Source organism: Corapipo altera, unplaced genomic scaffold (genome assembly GCF_003945725.1).
Source record: "Corapipo altera isolate COAL_440 unplaced genomic scaffold, ASM394572v1 58, whole genome shotgun sequence".
NCBI classification, from domain to species: domain Eukaryota; kingdom Metazoa; phylum Chordata; class Aves; order Passeriformes; family Pipridae; genus Corapipo; species Corapipo altera.
In genome coordinates, this window is record NW_020884898.1 from 5,709,926 (window position 1) to 5,727,369 (window position 17,444).

At 38.5% G+C, this 17,444-nt stretch overlaps 1 long non-coding RNA gene across 2 annotated transcripts; it reads left to right on the forward strand.

The window, feature by feature from the left end:
• Positions 1–1,107: 1,107 nt before the first annotated feature.
• LOC113949754 lies at positions 1,108–9,217 on the forward strand. 2 transcript variants are annotated; one of them, XR_003528551.1, is made up of 3 exons: positions 1,108–1,218; positions 1,301–1,450; positions 8,840–9,217. It is a non-coding gene; the product is annotated as an uncharacterized LOC113949754 (long non-coding RNA). The 2 variants fall into 2 exon arrangements; XR_003528550.1 differs by having other exon boundaries at positions 8,922–9,217.
• The last annotated feature ends 8,227 nt before the right edge of the window (positions 9,218–17,444 follow it).

The window sequence follows — 17,444 nt, forward strand, 5'->3', positions numbered from 1 at the left end:
ATTGTTTTGTTTATTTCTCTATTTTTCTGCAAGACTCCAACGGAAACTATACCCTTAGCATTTTAGCCCATTAATTCCTGTGCCCAGAGCTGTCATATAAAGCAAATTCATGGCAGAAACTCAACCCATGTAGGCTACTTGCTGCACAGCATTTGGTGGTGACATGCAGGTGACTGGGGATTTTTCAAAAACAGGTAATTCTGAACCCTGCTAGGCAAACACTGTGATAAATATGTTTATTTTATGATACAGCTCAGAACATAGCAAATAATTCTTCTAATGCCATAGGATGGATACTGAAATGGGAATGCACAGCTAATACATGGTGGGAAGACATTGAATGATGACACAACTACAGTTTTTACAATTAGGATTAATTACAAGAATTTCTATCTGAACTGAGGAGATTATTGAAGAACTGTTAGGCAGAAAAATGAGGGTTTCTTTAATGTTGCAAATCTATGTCACCAGTAGTATGTGGCTTCGGGAAAAAGACAAATGCAGAAGATGCAAATTCAGAAATTAACGACAAATGCAAAATCTTTATGCCAAAATCTGGAAATTACTTTATAAAAGGTTCTGCTAGATTCATCTAGAATGCTGTGGACAATTCTGTTCATCCATGTCCAAGAACAATGGACTCAAACTACAAACACAAAAGATGAGTATGAAGATTTGGGAAAGAGACCCCAAGGATGAGTTTGGCAAAATGAAAGCTGAGGTGTTTGTCTTTTATAGGTGCATGAAGGCAGGTAAAGATTACTCAATTAAACCAAAGCTCAATGTCAGTGCAAGAAGTGGGTGAAAAACTGGCCCCGATTCAAACCTACATTTGGAATTCAATGAAAGTTTATATGCCTAAGAGAAATTCTATGTTGAAATAACCTTTTTGTATTGGGAAATAGTGGCTGAATTACCCTTAGTATCTTTGTACCTGATGTACTTATGAATGGAACTTCAGTAAGGTGCCCTCCATGACATCAGAGAACAAGACTCAGTGGCTTAGGAAGTAGTTCCAGTTCTAAGTCCTGCCCACACAACCTGTGTCAGTTAACTCTTAGCTTAGACTCTCCTGTCTGTCCTGACAGACGTGGTCAGACAGATACATGTCCTGACAGATATGTGGTCAGACACCAGAATGTGGTTTGTTCACCTGCTTGATTTTAATGCTTTGAAAAATATGCTGTCTAGTAGCTCAGCATCTCATAGAAATTTCTGGTGGGTGTTTCATTGTTAGAGCGACTACTACAAAATCTGCAATACTACAATTGCCAAATGTATGTTAATGCAATTTTGATAGATTTACCAAGGTTAACCAGAAATGATTTTGAGGTTTGAGGCTGATGATGCTGTGACTCATATTAATGACAAATGGCAGTAATACAGTTCTTGCAAGCAATTTTCAAGCCAGACACAATGCACAAAAGCCTAGCAGAAGATTTGACAGCAGGTAATGAGTTTACATCACAAACTTTAGATTAAGCTTAATGGTTGAGATGTAGATTTGGGGAATAATAATGGAAGATAAGTGCAGCCTTGCATTGTGGGGAACATCTACCTTTTGGAAAATGTTGAAGTAGATGAAGACATGGATAAACAGAGAAATCCTGACTGAGATCAAATTAAAAAAGAAACACTATATGAAATGTGGAAGCTGGTATAGGCTTTCCAGGAGGAATATAAAGACAGTGCTCCAGTGTATTGGAATGGACATCAAAACTCAGATAGCACTGAAATCAGTGACCAATGTGAAGGGCAACAAAATGGACCTCTGTAAAACTGAAAGTATGGAGAAGACTGAGGCACAGAGGGCCTGTCTCGCTCTCTGGTGAGGCCTGACACTTCTTCTGGCTAACACAGAACCTGTTGGGTGGGGCACTGCATCTTGTTGAGGAAGAAGAATTTAGGGAATACATAAACCAGTATACTGGCTGTAGGTGGGTAGGTTTTGGTAGTCGGGGGCTGCAGGGGGTCCCCTGTTAGGATCAGCCAGGGCTGCCCCATGTGAGACAGAGCGACTTCCAGCTGGCTCCAGCTGACCCACCAGCAGGCATGGCTGAGCCCCACAGCCATGATGATATTGCCTTGGGAGCAGCTGGGATAAGGGAGGGTAGAATGGTCAAAGGAAAAGTGTGAGGGAACCCTGAGAGCCCTGAGACCAGAGAAAGAAAAGAGAGTGCTGCATGGTGGTGGAGAAGATACTGTGGCCTGTGGAAAACCAGTGCAAGAGGAGATGGATATTCCTGAAGGAGCTGCAGTTCCTGTCAAGACCCCACACTGGAGCAGGGGAAAAGTGTGAGAAGAAAGGTGCAGCAGACAGAAACAGCTTTGTACTGATGGTAACCAGTGTCCTGCAGCCTCCACCTGCCTCTCCTCACCTTGCTGAAGGGACTGAGTAACCTGTGGGGATAATAAGTGGGAAGGGGTGGACTCTGGAGTGATGGAATGGAGCCTGGGAAGAGGTAGAGAGAAGGTGGTTTTCCTAATTGTGCGATTAATTTCTCTAAGTGTGTATAAAAGCCAGGTTTCCTTCACAGGTGTAAAGGGGAGTGTCTCTGCTCTACTGCACATGCACAGCTGCTCAGCATTGACTTTGTCCGGGGAAAAATGCACTTGTAGTGAAACACATGGGTAGTCTTTTTGACTTGAGTGAGGCTCAACCTGCTCCAGCAAACCACACAGTCGTATGCGAAAGCTGCAGAAGGCAGCATCCCATACATCCTGTGGAGTTTTCAAGATGTTTAGCAATTGAAAATAGAGCTATTGAAAATTTGTGAACAATCTTATATTTTGGGGGTAGAACAGGATGAGATGCAGAAGAAAGGTGTCCATTTAGGAGTCTGCTAGTATATTTTCTTTACCCTACTCTTTCTTAAGAGGTCTTTTCTCAGTCTTAGTGAAGTCCTCATTCACAGCCTTGCTGATGCCGTGGTTTCACCCAGTTTGTTCTGAGCAGAAATTGAGTGAAAGCTTAGTGAAAAACTTACTGATTTTGAGCTAGGTTAAATAAGAAAATATTTTGAAAACAGAGCAACTAAGCTTTCTGCATAATATTTGTACTTTTGACCTTCCTGGGAAATTTACATATTCACATTCATTAGTTCTGCTTTTTGTCATTTTGACAAATATCAAATGTTTTTACTGGAAAATAGCTTTTTGCAGTATTGAAAATTTTAATGGGTGTGGTAATGGAGAAAATGTCCCTTCTTTGACTTTATTTAAAAAGTTATATTTGATATCAGTGGACAAAATTAAAGCGCTATTCTTTCTGTCCCTTTTTTTTCTCTCTCTTCTATCCCTGGTATTCCAGGCTTTAATCAAATCCTTAATGTCACTTAAATGCAATTTGTGTTTAACAGATTGAGGTTTCAGTTAAATACCTCTCAGTTATCTGAACTCAGTGATTTGGAGAAATGCTGTAGTAGAGCTTCTGAGACTGAAGGCTTAGAGAAAGCTCCAGGGCTCAACAGCTCTGAAATTGTGCTGCTCAGTATGGAAAATGTCACCTTGCTTTCTCTTAGCAGAAAAATGTCCCACCAATTTGAATAATTGTATGTGCTTTGTCTTAAAGAAATTGTGTTTCATGTAAGATAATACTTGGGAAAGGTCAGATCATTACTTTCACTCAATTGCTCATTTAAACTAGATGCTTCCAAAAGGCATTTGGAAGAAAGTTGTGTCTGGGGAGGGAAAGTAGGAACTGAGAAATGATTTGTTCCTTTCCCAGATCTGCTTTGCATCCTCATCCTTCTCATGTTAATATTGGTTTCATCTGTGGTGAGCTACTGCATTTTTTCATGAGGGACTCTTCCAAAATTTGGGAAACAAAATGATGGATCATTGACTTAAAAAGTCCAGCTTATGGTAAGAATATATACTATATCTTTGGATAAAATATTTTTGTCAGAAGCTCAGCCTCTACACTTTCTGAGGCTGTCAGATGCTCTGTATTGTTGCCAATGTACTTTGGAGTAAATGTGAAGCAGCAGTGGTCAGTTTTTCTGCATTTACTATCACCACCAAACACCTGGGCATAACACTTCACCCTGTCTGAACTTGCAACCCTCCTTAACTGTGCTCCTACCCAGAGCCCCAGTCAGATTTGAGCTCAATTGAGTATAAAATAGAAGATGCAGTGAAGAACTGATAATTATCACACATTGAGTTCTTCATTGCTAGTGCTGCCTAAAAAGTAAGAGCATTTTTATTATGACTCCTTAATTTCTGCTATCTAACTTTTCCTGCCAATGTGGACATCTTCCCACACTGAGTATACACTTAGGCTGAGTATTTTGGGAAAATTTGAGCAAAAAAAAAAACTCAGTCGTTTCAGCAGAATAAAATTAGGGGAAAAACACGTTGCTTGTCAACATTTTTACAGCCCTTTAGTTGTCAATATCTAATGTACCCATGGGGTAAAGCAGAGATGAAACATTTGAGATGTAGGTTGGGTTTGTGACAATGATGTGCCTTTTTTTTGCTTTTTAAAAAAATGCTAGCCCAGTTTGGAGAAATGACTTGGAAAAATACTAGGTTGCACATGTTCTGTAGTGACTAGTGTACACATGGTGGGTAGATGCATTAGAATCCATATGTAGAGATGTTTCTCTATACCATCCATGGTGCATCTGAAAATTTCCTAGAGTTACTTTTCCTTATTTCCAAAGGTGTGGTGTGACTGAACACAGAAATACAAAGCAAGGAGATTTTTTTCCCTCTTTTTTCTTTTTCTTTTTTTTTTTTCTCTTTCATAGGAATGCAGTCCTGATATAGACATAAGGACAATTATTGGATTAGGTTAGAACAAGAACCTGTAGTATATATTGGAGGGAAGAGCAGCAGCCAGTTTGTGCAGGCTTTGTATGAAAAATATGGGATTTAGGTAAAGAAGCTGAGGATAAGGTTGCTGTACTGGATGAGTAGAAGGCTGGAGGACCCTGTGATGCTACACAGAAATTTAATTTGAATGTAAATTTGAGGGCAGTAGAAAGGGTGGTGGGGGAAAGGAATTTAAACCTTTGGGGAGAAGCTGAGAATTGGAGGCAATTTTTTAAGAAATGCTAGGATTCAGATCCCAAAACAGAAAACAGATTGAGGATAAAATAAGGGACTGGATGGGTAGAGAAAGAAACAAGCAAATTCAAGTACAGACAATTTGGGGATGGGGAGCAAGTGCACTGGGTGCTGTGTGTATGGCAATATGGATTATCCACAGGTTGAGAAGTTGAGGGGAGAAATAGGGAGGACAAGAAATTGTGTATGTGCAAACCCTCCAGGCTGATTTGCTGATCTTGTTGATAGAACTGTGAAAAGTGGTATTATTCTTTGTTAACTGTGGGAGAGATTTTCCCTTTCTGCTGCCATGTAATTTCTCCCCACCCTTGCAGGTGTTAGCTTGGATTCTTGAGATGTGGGCAAAGTATGTAAAAGAGTGCTGTCAGTGTTTTGTCATACTGGATAATATCCTGGGCTGGCCTGCTGAGTATGATAAGAGTCGTTAAGTATGATAGGAGTTGTTTCCTAATTCTGTGCACTAATAAGATCTTATATTACTATTTCCCCAATGTGGAAATGGAGGTAATGCAGCCACCGATTTAGTGAGATGTTATTAAATTTACAAATGTATTATCCATAAAGTTGATTGTCATAATTCTGTGAAAAGTGCAATGCCATTCCCTTCTTCTCCAGAGTTGGATTTATGTTTTTATTATATATTTTCATGGGACTCAACAAATGAGAGCAAATCTAGGAAGCCAGTTATACTTGCCTTGCTTCTTGGCTTTTGATGGAACAGATGTAATGACCTTTACCTAGACTGTAGTTAAAATTGAAAATGTGCTCAGAACACTTTTATTTTAAATGTGCTGTCCTGTTTTCTGAAAAAGAAAGAAAACCTATTGAAGGTAGGGATTTTAAGGGTTAGTCAAACTCATCAATCTTTGCGTACGCAGCACTGTGTGTGAAGAGGTTTTCTTAAGTTATTCTCAGTAGCAGAGAGATATAACTACCCTGTGGACTTGCTGTTATCTCCAGTTTTGAAAGAAGCAGCTTGGTTTTCTGCAATTGTAATTTAAAGCCAGGTGGGAAATTCCTCCCATTGCTCTTTCTTCCTGTTTGAAACTTACTCCAAATTGCAACAATTTTACATCATTAAAAAAACTCTACTTGTGAAGACTTTTCTTTTACAGTCTGTGTGCCCTTTAAGAATATTTATGGGGCTATTTCCACGTAGGTGCACATGTAACTCCCATTAACTTTAATGGGGTTTTAGGTGGATACAAGAAGAAATTAATATAGAGTTACTGTGTTTGGAAGAAAGTGGACCAGTCCTTTATTCAGCTGAGATTTCATTAGAATTTCAGATGACAATTTTTAAGAGGGGTCTTGGGGGGCCTGTGTTTCATGATGTGCCTGTGGCAAAATAAGTGCTTAATCTGGCCAGTGTGATTTCTTTTCTTGGTGGGATGTTCAAAATTGAAGTTGTGTTCTTACTACCAGTGCACTAAATGTGTCTCTTTTATTTTCTGTTAACTGGGGAAAAACATATTTCATTCTTGGCTTTTTTTTTTTTTTGGTCTGCTAAAGTAATTATAAAATGTAAATGAATACATTGTAAGCCAAATCTGAATTACAAATATTTTGTCCGGATTTTTGTGTGAGTGCTATGCAAATTGTGTTCATCTTCAAGAGCTGCGGACATGGATAGGATTTTGTAATAAGGCATCTGCTAAAGTCTCTTGTTTTTTTTAAAAACTGAAAAGCTTCCACATTTTAAATTTGGAAAAGTTGTGTATATACATATATATATATATGTATATATATGTATATAGGCATACATACATATATGTGTATATATATGTATATAGGCATATATGCTTGCTCTCTCTGTCTCTCTCTCTCCATATACATATATATATATATACATATGTGTATATACACACCTATATCTGGATCCCTTTCCCCACCCACGGCATGGGGTTGCCCAGTTCTAGTTCCATTTCCATCTGAGGAACCATTGCGACACCTTGAAGAATGGGGAAAGGGAACTCCAGGGGTTTCTTCAGGGTTTTTTTCTGACCCTGAGCCTGGAGGGGAGAGGTGCTCCCCCCTCCCCCCCGCACGTGGCTCCATGGCTGGCAGGGAGACAGGACACCGGGCGTGGAGAGGAGGCAAGAGAGCATTTATTGTGGGGGATATTACATTTATAGGGTTTAGGAGGATTCACAGAGTAACCAATTAGAAGACTCAAGGGGCTTACAGGAACACCCAATCACAGGAAGGAGTTAGCAAAGGCCAATGGGAAACACCTCAGGACACCATCCCAGGACATTCCTGCATGGATAACACTTGTCATGGGGGGTGTTGGGAAGAAGAAGCATGTGTTTGCAAAGAGACCACCAAAAGCCATTTTAAGACATTTTTAAACAACAGTTTCCCTATATAATGCAGGTTGAGTGCTACATCTATATATATATATATATACCTATATATATATGTATATATATAGGTATATATGCACACCTATATATATATATACCTATATATATATATACCTATATATATATATACACATATATATATATATACACCTATATATATACACCTATATATATATATATATATATATGTATATATATGTGAATGGTAATACTTTAGGGTAGCTCTTCTTTTATTTCAAAATCAACCAAGGTTTAGGCTGGATATTAGAAAAAGGTTCTTCCCTCAGAGGATGGTTGGGCACTGGAACAGTCTCCCTAGGGAAGCAGTCACAGCACCAAGTCTGACAGAGTTCAAGGAGCGTTTGGATGATACTCTCGGGCATGTGGTGTGACTTTTGGGGATGGTCCTTTGAAGAGCCAGGAGCGGGACTCGATGATCCTTGTGGGTCCCTTCCAACTCAGTCTACTCTGGGATTCTGTGATCTGCACTCTGAAGGTTGTCAGTGGCAAGTACACCTGTGCAATTGCAGACTTTCACTTCTCTAGTTGCCCTGCCCTGAGCAGCTGAAGAGCTGTCTTGTCACTTCAGCTCATGGAGGTTGTGGTAGTGGGAGGTTTCTGTTGGTTTGAGCATACTCACTAATGTTTAGATGGTCTTCTAATTACAGATAGTTGATGGAATCTTCTAGAATAACTTAAAATGCCATCGCGGCTGCTTACAGCAATCCAGCTGCTGTTATGCCCATTGCAGTCCTGTAAATTCTGCAGGGGGAAGAATGCCTTCTACATCCCTCACCAACGAACTTACTGTTTAATTACAAGTTTACAGTAAAATTAACATTCTTTGTATGCAGGGTTTCTAAATTTTTGACCAAGATAGCTGAGTTTTTCAGGTGTTGCATAATTTAGGAGTTATTTTTCATCTTAACACAATGCAAAATATAAACATTGATTTAGCAACAATTTCAAGACTGTGGAGATCATATTATGTGCGTGTTTTCTTTCTTTCCTTTTTTTTTTTTTGTTTGTTTGTTGTTTTTGTTTTGTTTTTTTGTTTTCCCTGTGGATTTCATATGATTACAGAAGTGATAGAAAAAGCAGATTTAATATATCTACCATTCTGCCTTCTGGCATAATTGTGTTAATGTTTCTTACAAAAGTTGCATTTAATGGATATGAATAACAGAAACAAAGCAGTCCTTAACACCTATACTTCGAGAAGTAATACTGCCTTTCAGAAACTTCTGAAAATGAACTAAAAGCTGGCACTTCTATTATGCAGGGGAGCAGATCAATCATCAAAAAAAGGAATTGTTCACCCCAAAGCAGTTAAATATGTAGAAATTAAATAATAAGGCCATGATTTTTTCCAGTCGCTGTTTTTTTTTTTTTTTCCTTAGAAAACATTGCACAAACATGACTTTGGCATTTGATTGAAGTGTAGTATTGTTCAGCTTCAACACATTCTGACATCTTTTGCAGATCAATTAAAGTGCAACAGTGTGGAAGCAATAGAAATGAAGATGTTGTTTTCTCCTTAGCTTAGAATAAAAAGAAATGCATTTGAGGAAAAGGATGAAAGAGAAATAAGCTGTTTGAACACAGTCAGCAGAACTTTTATGTATATATAAAGTTGTCTGATACTACTCCATGAAGTAAGAATAAAAGAACAAGTAGGCAGGAAGAATTTACAAAGTAGAAGAGGAGGAGCAGAAGAATAAGATTATATGTGCAGTATCCAAGCCATCAGCCAGAAAGGACCATGAATTTGGTTTAGAAGTGAGAAATCGAAAAATAAAATCTTAAAAACAAGGAGTGAATAAATGGACTAGCTATTGACATTTCTGAAAGAGAAATGTTATTGTGACTGAAATGCTGTCTCTGAAGATGACATCCCTGATCCTGCATGTGTACTTAATTATATAATCAACTTGAGCTTGTCAGTGGCTTTCGGGTGGATACAAATGCAGTGACTGTAAGCAGTCACTGTCACAAATGGGTATGCAAAATGAAAGACTTAGTGCTTACTGTGGGAGCAATTGATAATGAAATAGAAAGGATTTTTACTAACTTCCTTCTGGCAATTTTTTTTAGAGTATTTAATCAGTGGAAATATTTATGTGCTGGTTTTATTTTCCTTAATAAACAAACACCATTAGAAATAGTAGATGGATGTGAAGCTGTTTGATACTTAGTAGAAGAGATTGATGTGCTGAATTTTCTCCAGCTTTCTCCAGAAAGCTAAGTAGTTAACAGAATTACTGTTACTAAAACCAACTGTAAAAATAATTTTCTGAAAAAATCTGTAAGTTCAGCTGGAAACATCAAGAAAAAACAATAATTTCTCTTGGAGTCCACAAATAATGTGTGTGCTTTGAAACATAATACATATTCCCATTGCACCCAGTTATACTATCACACATCACTAAGTAAAGCTGATCATTAAGAAGGTACATTTTTGTGTTATTAGGTTTAGTGAGACGAGATTTAACTGGAAGCATAGGAAAAATACTTCATTTTGATTTATATGTTTTGTTCTTCGTTTTTCCCTAGTAGAAGGTGCAGGTAATTTGAAAGGTTTCCAATATGGAGAGGGAGTGACTTGGAGGAAGAACCTGGAATGACGTTATATATGCAGGTGGAAAATGACAAGGAGACAGTGAGAACTGAGTCTGCACAGCCAGATCCGTGACCTTTGGGCAACAAGACTTTATTTGTATTAAGTCTTGTTCAGTGCTGGTGTAGGTTATGAGAAGGTTGATATTAAATTTTTGATTTTTTCCTCATATCTTACTTGACATGGATTGTTTTAGCTCCCCCTCCATCAAACTATAATAGCACAAAGAAATGGTGAGCCTAGACTTGTGAGTACATGTGTTTGTTTCTGGTTCTGATTTTTGTCACAAACTTCTTCTTTTCCTGTCTCCTACATATAGAGAAGCATACAATGCAGAAGTACTCCCAAACTCACAGCTTCCAGGTAACTGTGGGTGCCTTGGTTTTCACTTTTGTTCTGAGACAGATTAGAGGTCTGTGCTTTTTGCAGAGACTTTACAGATAATTTTAATTTTATGTAATTTTGAAAGCTCTGAAACACAAAACATCTCAAAAAATGAAGTTACTCTTGTCTATACAAGTCTAGAGGGCTGCAATGTGAACACAGAAATAGGAGTATTCTTATATCCATGCTCACTAGAGTAAGCATGGATAACTTTATGCTCACTGCAAGAAGTTTTCCTGGGAGCTTAGATAGATACTTCACTAAAATTCACTGATTTAAGATGGGCCATGTAGTTCGTGGGATTAGATCCTAATGACAGAAGTTGAAGCAAATTATGCCCTAATAATTTGGAAGTTTATCCAAATTCTTGCAGTGAAGCCTCTCAGAGTGTGTCTGTGTGCATGTATGTGTTTGGGTATTTCTCTGTGCATGTGTGTGTGTGTGTGTGTGTGTGTGTGTGTGTGTGTGTGTGTGTACGTGTACAGCTTGGTTTACTAGCCTTTTATACCAAATACCCTTTTAAGGAGATACATTCAAATATAAAACTTCTTTTCCATGAAAATACAGCCTGTACATAAGCAAGAACCTTATCTTAAAGCCAATGTTATATTAATCTTTTCTCCTGCCACCAACAGGGCTCTTGTAAGTACAGTTTTCTCTCCTCCTGAAGATCTCTGAGGCTTAATAAGTCCATATTCCTCTGTTTGTCCTCTTTATTCTGATTATGTTGAAATGTTTTAAGTTTTAAAAGCAAGTACAGGAAACTGATTTCAGAAGATCCCAACAGCAGAGGAACTGTGATTCCACAAAACAATATATTTACTCATTTTATTATTCCTGTACATTAAGTAGTCTGCAGGTTTCCTGTCTATGCAATAGACGTTGCTTCTACCATACTTGCCTTGCGGATATTTCCATAGGAACTTTATAAAGCTCTCTAAGTTTTTGCTTTTAAGAATCACATCTACTTCAAAAAATATAGTAATCCATTGTAATTTCAAATACATTTAAAACATACAAGTTTGTTAAAAACAATGACTATGACTTTTTAAGATAAAGTGATGATATTGTAACATATTACCTAGAAGTATTAGGGCCTTGGGCTACAGGTTGGAACTTTTTTCTAACAAAAATCAACTTGATTCTTTTTTCCTTCCTTTTCCTCAAAGCTACTCCCCGTTCAGTCAGCTCCCAGCCTGTACCAGTGCCAGAGCCTCTTCCTGTGCACATGGAGAAACATCCATTTGTCCTAATTTTTAATTTCATGAAGTTCTCATTGGCCAAATCCTCCAACCTGCCTAAACCTCTCTGAATGTAAATCCTCCCTATAATGCATGAACCTCCTGGTTTGAGATCATCTGCAAACTTGCTATAAAAGTTCACTGTAAAGCCTCCTCCAGACCACTACACAAAGTTTTTAAACAGGGAAAATCCCAGGATAGACCCCTGCAGTACTCCACTGTGGGTATGTGCTGGGAGTGTAAGTGGTGACTGAATGAACTCTGAAAGGTAACTAAGAGCTTAAGGTGCTCAGTAGCCAGTGATAGAAATTTCTTTGTGTTTATCTATTTTTTTCTTCTTTTCTTTCTTCTTTTTTTAAATTTTTTAATATGTTCACACCATTTTCTAATCCTAATCTATGACCTTTGTACCTCAGTTTATTAGGTAAGACTTGCCGCTGGTGCATCTGCAATCTTTAGTTTATCACTTGGTACTTATGCAGAATATTGAGCTGTCATCCTATTACCTCTTTCTGACTGATCTCAGCCCTTCGGAGCCCAAAAGACCTGTAAACTTGTTATAAACAAATAAAAATCAGGGTTCTTTGAATTACTGTTATGCTTTCTGTCTGGATCCCTTTTATGCAGAGACTTTGCTAGTAGGACAGGCAAATCTAAAATGTGTAACACAACTTCCTGATACAGACAGTCAATACAGTGAGCAACTATGCTAAGCATTAGTTTCCTCACCACTCCTGATCAGACACCTAAAAAGGTTCTACTGCCAAGGTGGTTGGACCTCTTTTAGTCAGATGGGGAGGAATAGTCTTCTACTGCTCCCTGGAAGGAGTTGATCCTCAAGGTTACCGAGTGGCTGTCAGTTCCCTGGTTTTCTCTTCAGGATCTTATACCTCTCCTGTTGGGTTCTTTCCCCTTGAATCTCTGAGCTACTACTTATCTTCATCTCAGCAGTCTTATCTCTGCAATTTTTTCTCTCTTATCTTACACAGCTCCACTATACAGATTTTCTCACATCTCGGGCAATTTCATTAGAAGCTTTGGGCTGAGGTCTCTCAGCTGGGCTGGAGCAGAGCTGGACTCAGGATCACAGGCTGCTGACCTGCTGACTTAGTGTAACACAGTGAACCTGCTCTTGCCTCCTCTCTCCCTCACTTTTTTTTCCTCACTGGCTCTAAAATCAGCCAAGCAAAGGTCAGTCTTAGTGCTGGTGTTCAGAAAGGAGAAAAACTTCTTTTTTTTGTGCTCTTAGGATGAGGAACAAATTGTCTGAAACATGCAGAAACAGCTTTTAATAGGCTGTGTCTGTTGTAACTCACCTTATCTTTCATTCCAATGTTGGAATAGAAGATATAAAAGATTTGGTGCTCAGCTAAGGTAAGTAGAAGAAATTATAGTTCTTTGAATCAGAGTTTGTATTCAGGTTCATGTGTAAACCTAGCATGAATGAGCCAGTTTTTTACTGGCCACATTATCACTTGGCTTAAACCAAACTGGATTTCGTTGGTCATATTGAACTTGAACTGGACACCACATTTTACTTGTTTGTTTCCATTGCTAAGTACAAAAATTTGACTGTAGGAAGACAAATTCCATGAATGGATATATTGGTGGATATAGTAGTAATGAAAAGGCAGTGGGAGGGACAAGTAGTTGTTATATTAAGAACAAAAACAGAAGGAAAATTAGATTACTAGGCTACCAAGAGAAAATGAAGTTGAAAGAGTTGATAGGAAAATCAATTTCATAAAATAAACTATGGTGAGCAAGAGAAGAGTGATTGAATATAGGGTTACAAACTGTGAGGTAAATTACTGTTTTATAATTACATGGTGCCTAGATTTTTAATATGAAGCTTTAGGATTGACAAATAGGGAGACATAACTCTTGCTAACATATCAACTCCCTGAGCCCACCAAATACTATTGACTATCAGTAGAGTCATCAGTCTAAACTCCTGTTGCTACCAGTGCAGATTGAAAAGTAGGTCCCTTTTCAATATGGTCTGGCATGAAACTAATGTGTGTAAAGAAATGTGTAAAAATTCTTTTGGTGTGTGTAAATGATTTTTACTGAAATTTCGTTTTTTTCCAGAGTGAGTATCTCTAGCTGCCATTATGTTTCTTTTGTACTTTTTTCCTCTTATAAAGACCTGGTATATTCCTCTGGAAGCTGAGGAATGAAGACAGTTGTTAATTAGAAGATGAAGAATATTGTAAATTGGCCTGTGCATAAAATGCAGTGATAAAAATAGCACAGATATATTATGTCATTGGCTGTATTGTCATGCATGGAAATTCCTGAGTTAAACTAGTAGGTGCGATAATGCAGAGCATGTAAAAACCCTTTAATTTTTAGTTCTTATATTTTTTTCCAAAAATGTAGGTTACTATCTCTAAATGAGTGAAGTTGTTTCTTGGCGGTAAGATGAGGTTGCAGAACTGCAATTATGTTGCCCTGAGACCTCTTGAAAGAACTGACGTTTATTCTGACTTAGTGGAAGAATGAGGTTTATTGACTCCAGTGAGGGATAAAAAAGGTTGTATTGAGAAGGGAAGATGTATGAACCTACTACATATTTTAAATCACAGGGCAAATTGACTGTCGCCAGAATTAATCCTCACTCATTTTGTTTGAACTCTCTCGAATATTCTCAGGGACCCAAATTAAGAGGATGTTCTGTTAAAATACTCACTTTGCTTTTGTTCAAGGTACTTAATCTAGTCAGTTGCTAAAGGTCTTTTAGCAGGATGGTTGCATTTTTCATGATAAGTTTCCATTTTACCCTCAGTTTTTCTGGCAAAGGTTTGGAGTAGTATATCTCCTTTAAACAGAGCATCTATTGTTCAAAGAGTAGTTTTGCCATTTTATTGTCTCAGGAGCACAATTCCACCTGGTTATAGGGTGAAGGAGAGAAGCAATTGTGAAACATTATGTGCTTAGGGCACAAAACCTTGTCCAACCATTTCTGGATACCTTTCCTTTCCATTGTGGTAAAACAAATTTTCCTCCAAAGGAAATATTGGAGTCTTCCTCTTGAACATTTTGTGTTTATCTGACTGAGGCTAAATAGCAACTCCAAAACTTGAGAAAAGTCAGGTTTATACAGATCTCTTGCATCTCGCTGTACATGAATAGGAAATATCTTCCCATTTTCCTACTCAAAAAAGACCTTGACGCCTTAATTTGCTTTTTAACCTTAAAAGCAGTAATAATATGAATTTCATAATGGCTATTTTTCCTGGAAGATTCACTGAGGAGCCTAAGAGTTTTCCTTGGGGCAGAGGTGAGGTGTTTAAGTTTTTCAAGAGAGAGAGCTCTCATCTCTCTGTTTCTGATGCTTTTGAACTAAATAGCTGTCGGTAAAAGAATATTTTTATTTTTAATTACTTCTTTAATTTCTTCTCCCTTTTAACAGATGACATTGTAATTCCACTACCTGTGTATCTGTCCTGTACGAATGTGCACATCCAAGTCCTGTGGGCCAAATTTCTTGGGTACATATATGCAGAAGTGTTTTAGTTCCTGGATGCTTTAGGGAAGATTGCACAAGTTACCGCATACCAAGGCCCTTATTGCATCCTCCAGCACATGCTCTGCCTGGCAATGGGCATTTTCCAAGGACGTGCAGCTACTCTCACAACATTTCCTAGGGGTTGCATGCACAGCAAAATTCCCAAAAGAACTCTGCAGGAGAACTCACTCCTTTAGCGGTGGCACACTAGAAATAAGTTCTTGCTAGAGGGGACGGCCTTTCCCCTGCAGAGATAACTCTGTCTCGAACTCTCCCTGACTGAAGTAAGAACCTGCTTCACTCCCAGAGTGAAAAGAAGAAATCTGCTACAGCATCTGCAAGCCTCTGGTTTAATACCTTTCACAGAAAGTCTGATTGCCCACCTAGAATTCCTGCTGTGATGTTCTTGGCTGTGCTCCGAGCCCAGGGTTGACAGATGTCCCGAATCTGTATAGCAACCATCTGTTTGAAGCCTGGGAGGCCATCACCAAGCACAGAGGTAACGTGCTGCAGACCTAATACACACAGCAGATGCCATTTTGTCCTTCAGCAGCTGCTCTTCACATTAACTGTAGTTTCTGTCAGCTAGGACACCCTCTTGCCAACACAAATCATACCTTTCCAAGTTATCTCCAGTGCTGACCACAGCCAAGATGTGTGAACAGGAAAAGAGAAAACAGAATGGTTTTTGCTTAGTGACAAAATGATGTCTAATGAAGACCAGACTGAAAAAGGCTGCCTTTCCTGCCCCTTCCCTGGCAGCCTTCCCTTTGTGTAGCAATGCATAAATAAACTGATTTTTGGCTAACATAATTCATAAGCTCTTCCAAAAGACTGACCCCGAGGGATGGGATGTAATGTAGTCAGGAGAGAATTACTCTTGGTCCGCTGGAGCAGTTCCTGAGCAGCATTGTTCCTATGCGGAATTGCTGGAGCTCAGACAGTGTGAACAATTCTGAACGAACAAATGAAACATGTTTTTTTTGTTACTGTATTCAGATTTACATGAGAGTAGGAAGAAATCATGCACAGCAGAGGGCAGGACAGGGATGCTCTGGAGTCATGGAAGAGGTCTATCAAACGTTGGAGCAGACTACTGAGGGAGGTGGTGAAATCTCCATCCCTGGAGGTGCTCAGGAACGCCTGGATGTGGCACTTAGTGCTCGGTCTAGTTGACAGGGTGGTGACTGATCAAGGGTTGCACTTGATAATCTTGGAGGTCTTTTCCAACCTAGATGATTCTATGATTTTATGATATGGTAGTGCTATGGGGTATAGATGGTGTGGATGAACAAGGAGCCAGAGTGTAGAGGCATCAAGCCTCAAAGTTACAATCTTGAGCTGGGCTCTGTGTGCTTCAAGAGTTTGCGTTGTGAAGTCCAGCAGGATATTCTAACCTGAATACTTTTATTTGGGTAACCTTTGGGAGTTATCCAGAAAAGGAAAGAGGCATAGCTTATTTTTTCTGGTCATCCATGGGGGAAAAAAACCAACAGAAACCCTATCAAAATGTGTAACAAATAACACTATGTCAAGCTCCCACAGCCTTTAAGTCAGTTTGGTTAAATATATTGCAGAAGAAGAATCTAAGAAGATTCAGTGAAGGAAAATGTATGCTTAGTTTTGTTTTTTGGAAATACCAGCTTTCAGCTACTTTTTACATTATAAGATTAAAAAAAGAGACTAATGAGAATTTATTTTCTACTGCAATTTTTTTGATGGAAAATTCTTTCCTGTTTGGTGGGATATAGATGTGAAAATATGAAAAAAAAATAGCTTAGTGGAAAGTAAAAATTAAACTACATAGATACCCACATGCATACAGTTTTTACATCACAGAGCATTTAGAAAGGCTACTTAAATAGGAAATATGTATATAAGAAATTAATTTCAAACAAAAAAGGCATTGTATTTTTGGTTTTCTTTCTGTTTGATTTTCTTTTTTGGTCACGTTACAGGAGGAAAGCTGGAAGGAAGATAAAAGGGAATGTTGGACTGTGACGAGAGGAGTGACGGTGTTTTGAATTTCTGCATGTTTTGATCCCTACGACAGAAGAGGAACCTTTGAAAAAGTTAATACAAATTGTTTTTCTTCCAAAGGCTTACAATCCAGGTAGATCTTTTGCCTGTAACGTAGGTTTTGAGAAACTGCCCATGTAAAGCAGAAGTCTGCTGCACAGCTGTTAAAAAACCTCAGGTTTGTATGCAGGCAGGGAAAGTTCTTTTAGCCTCCACAGAATTTGGAACTGATG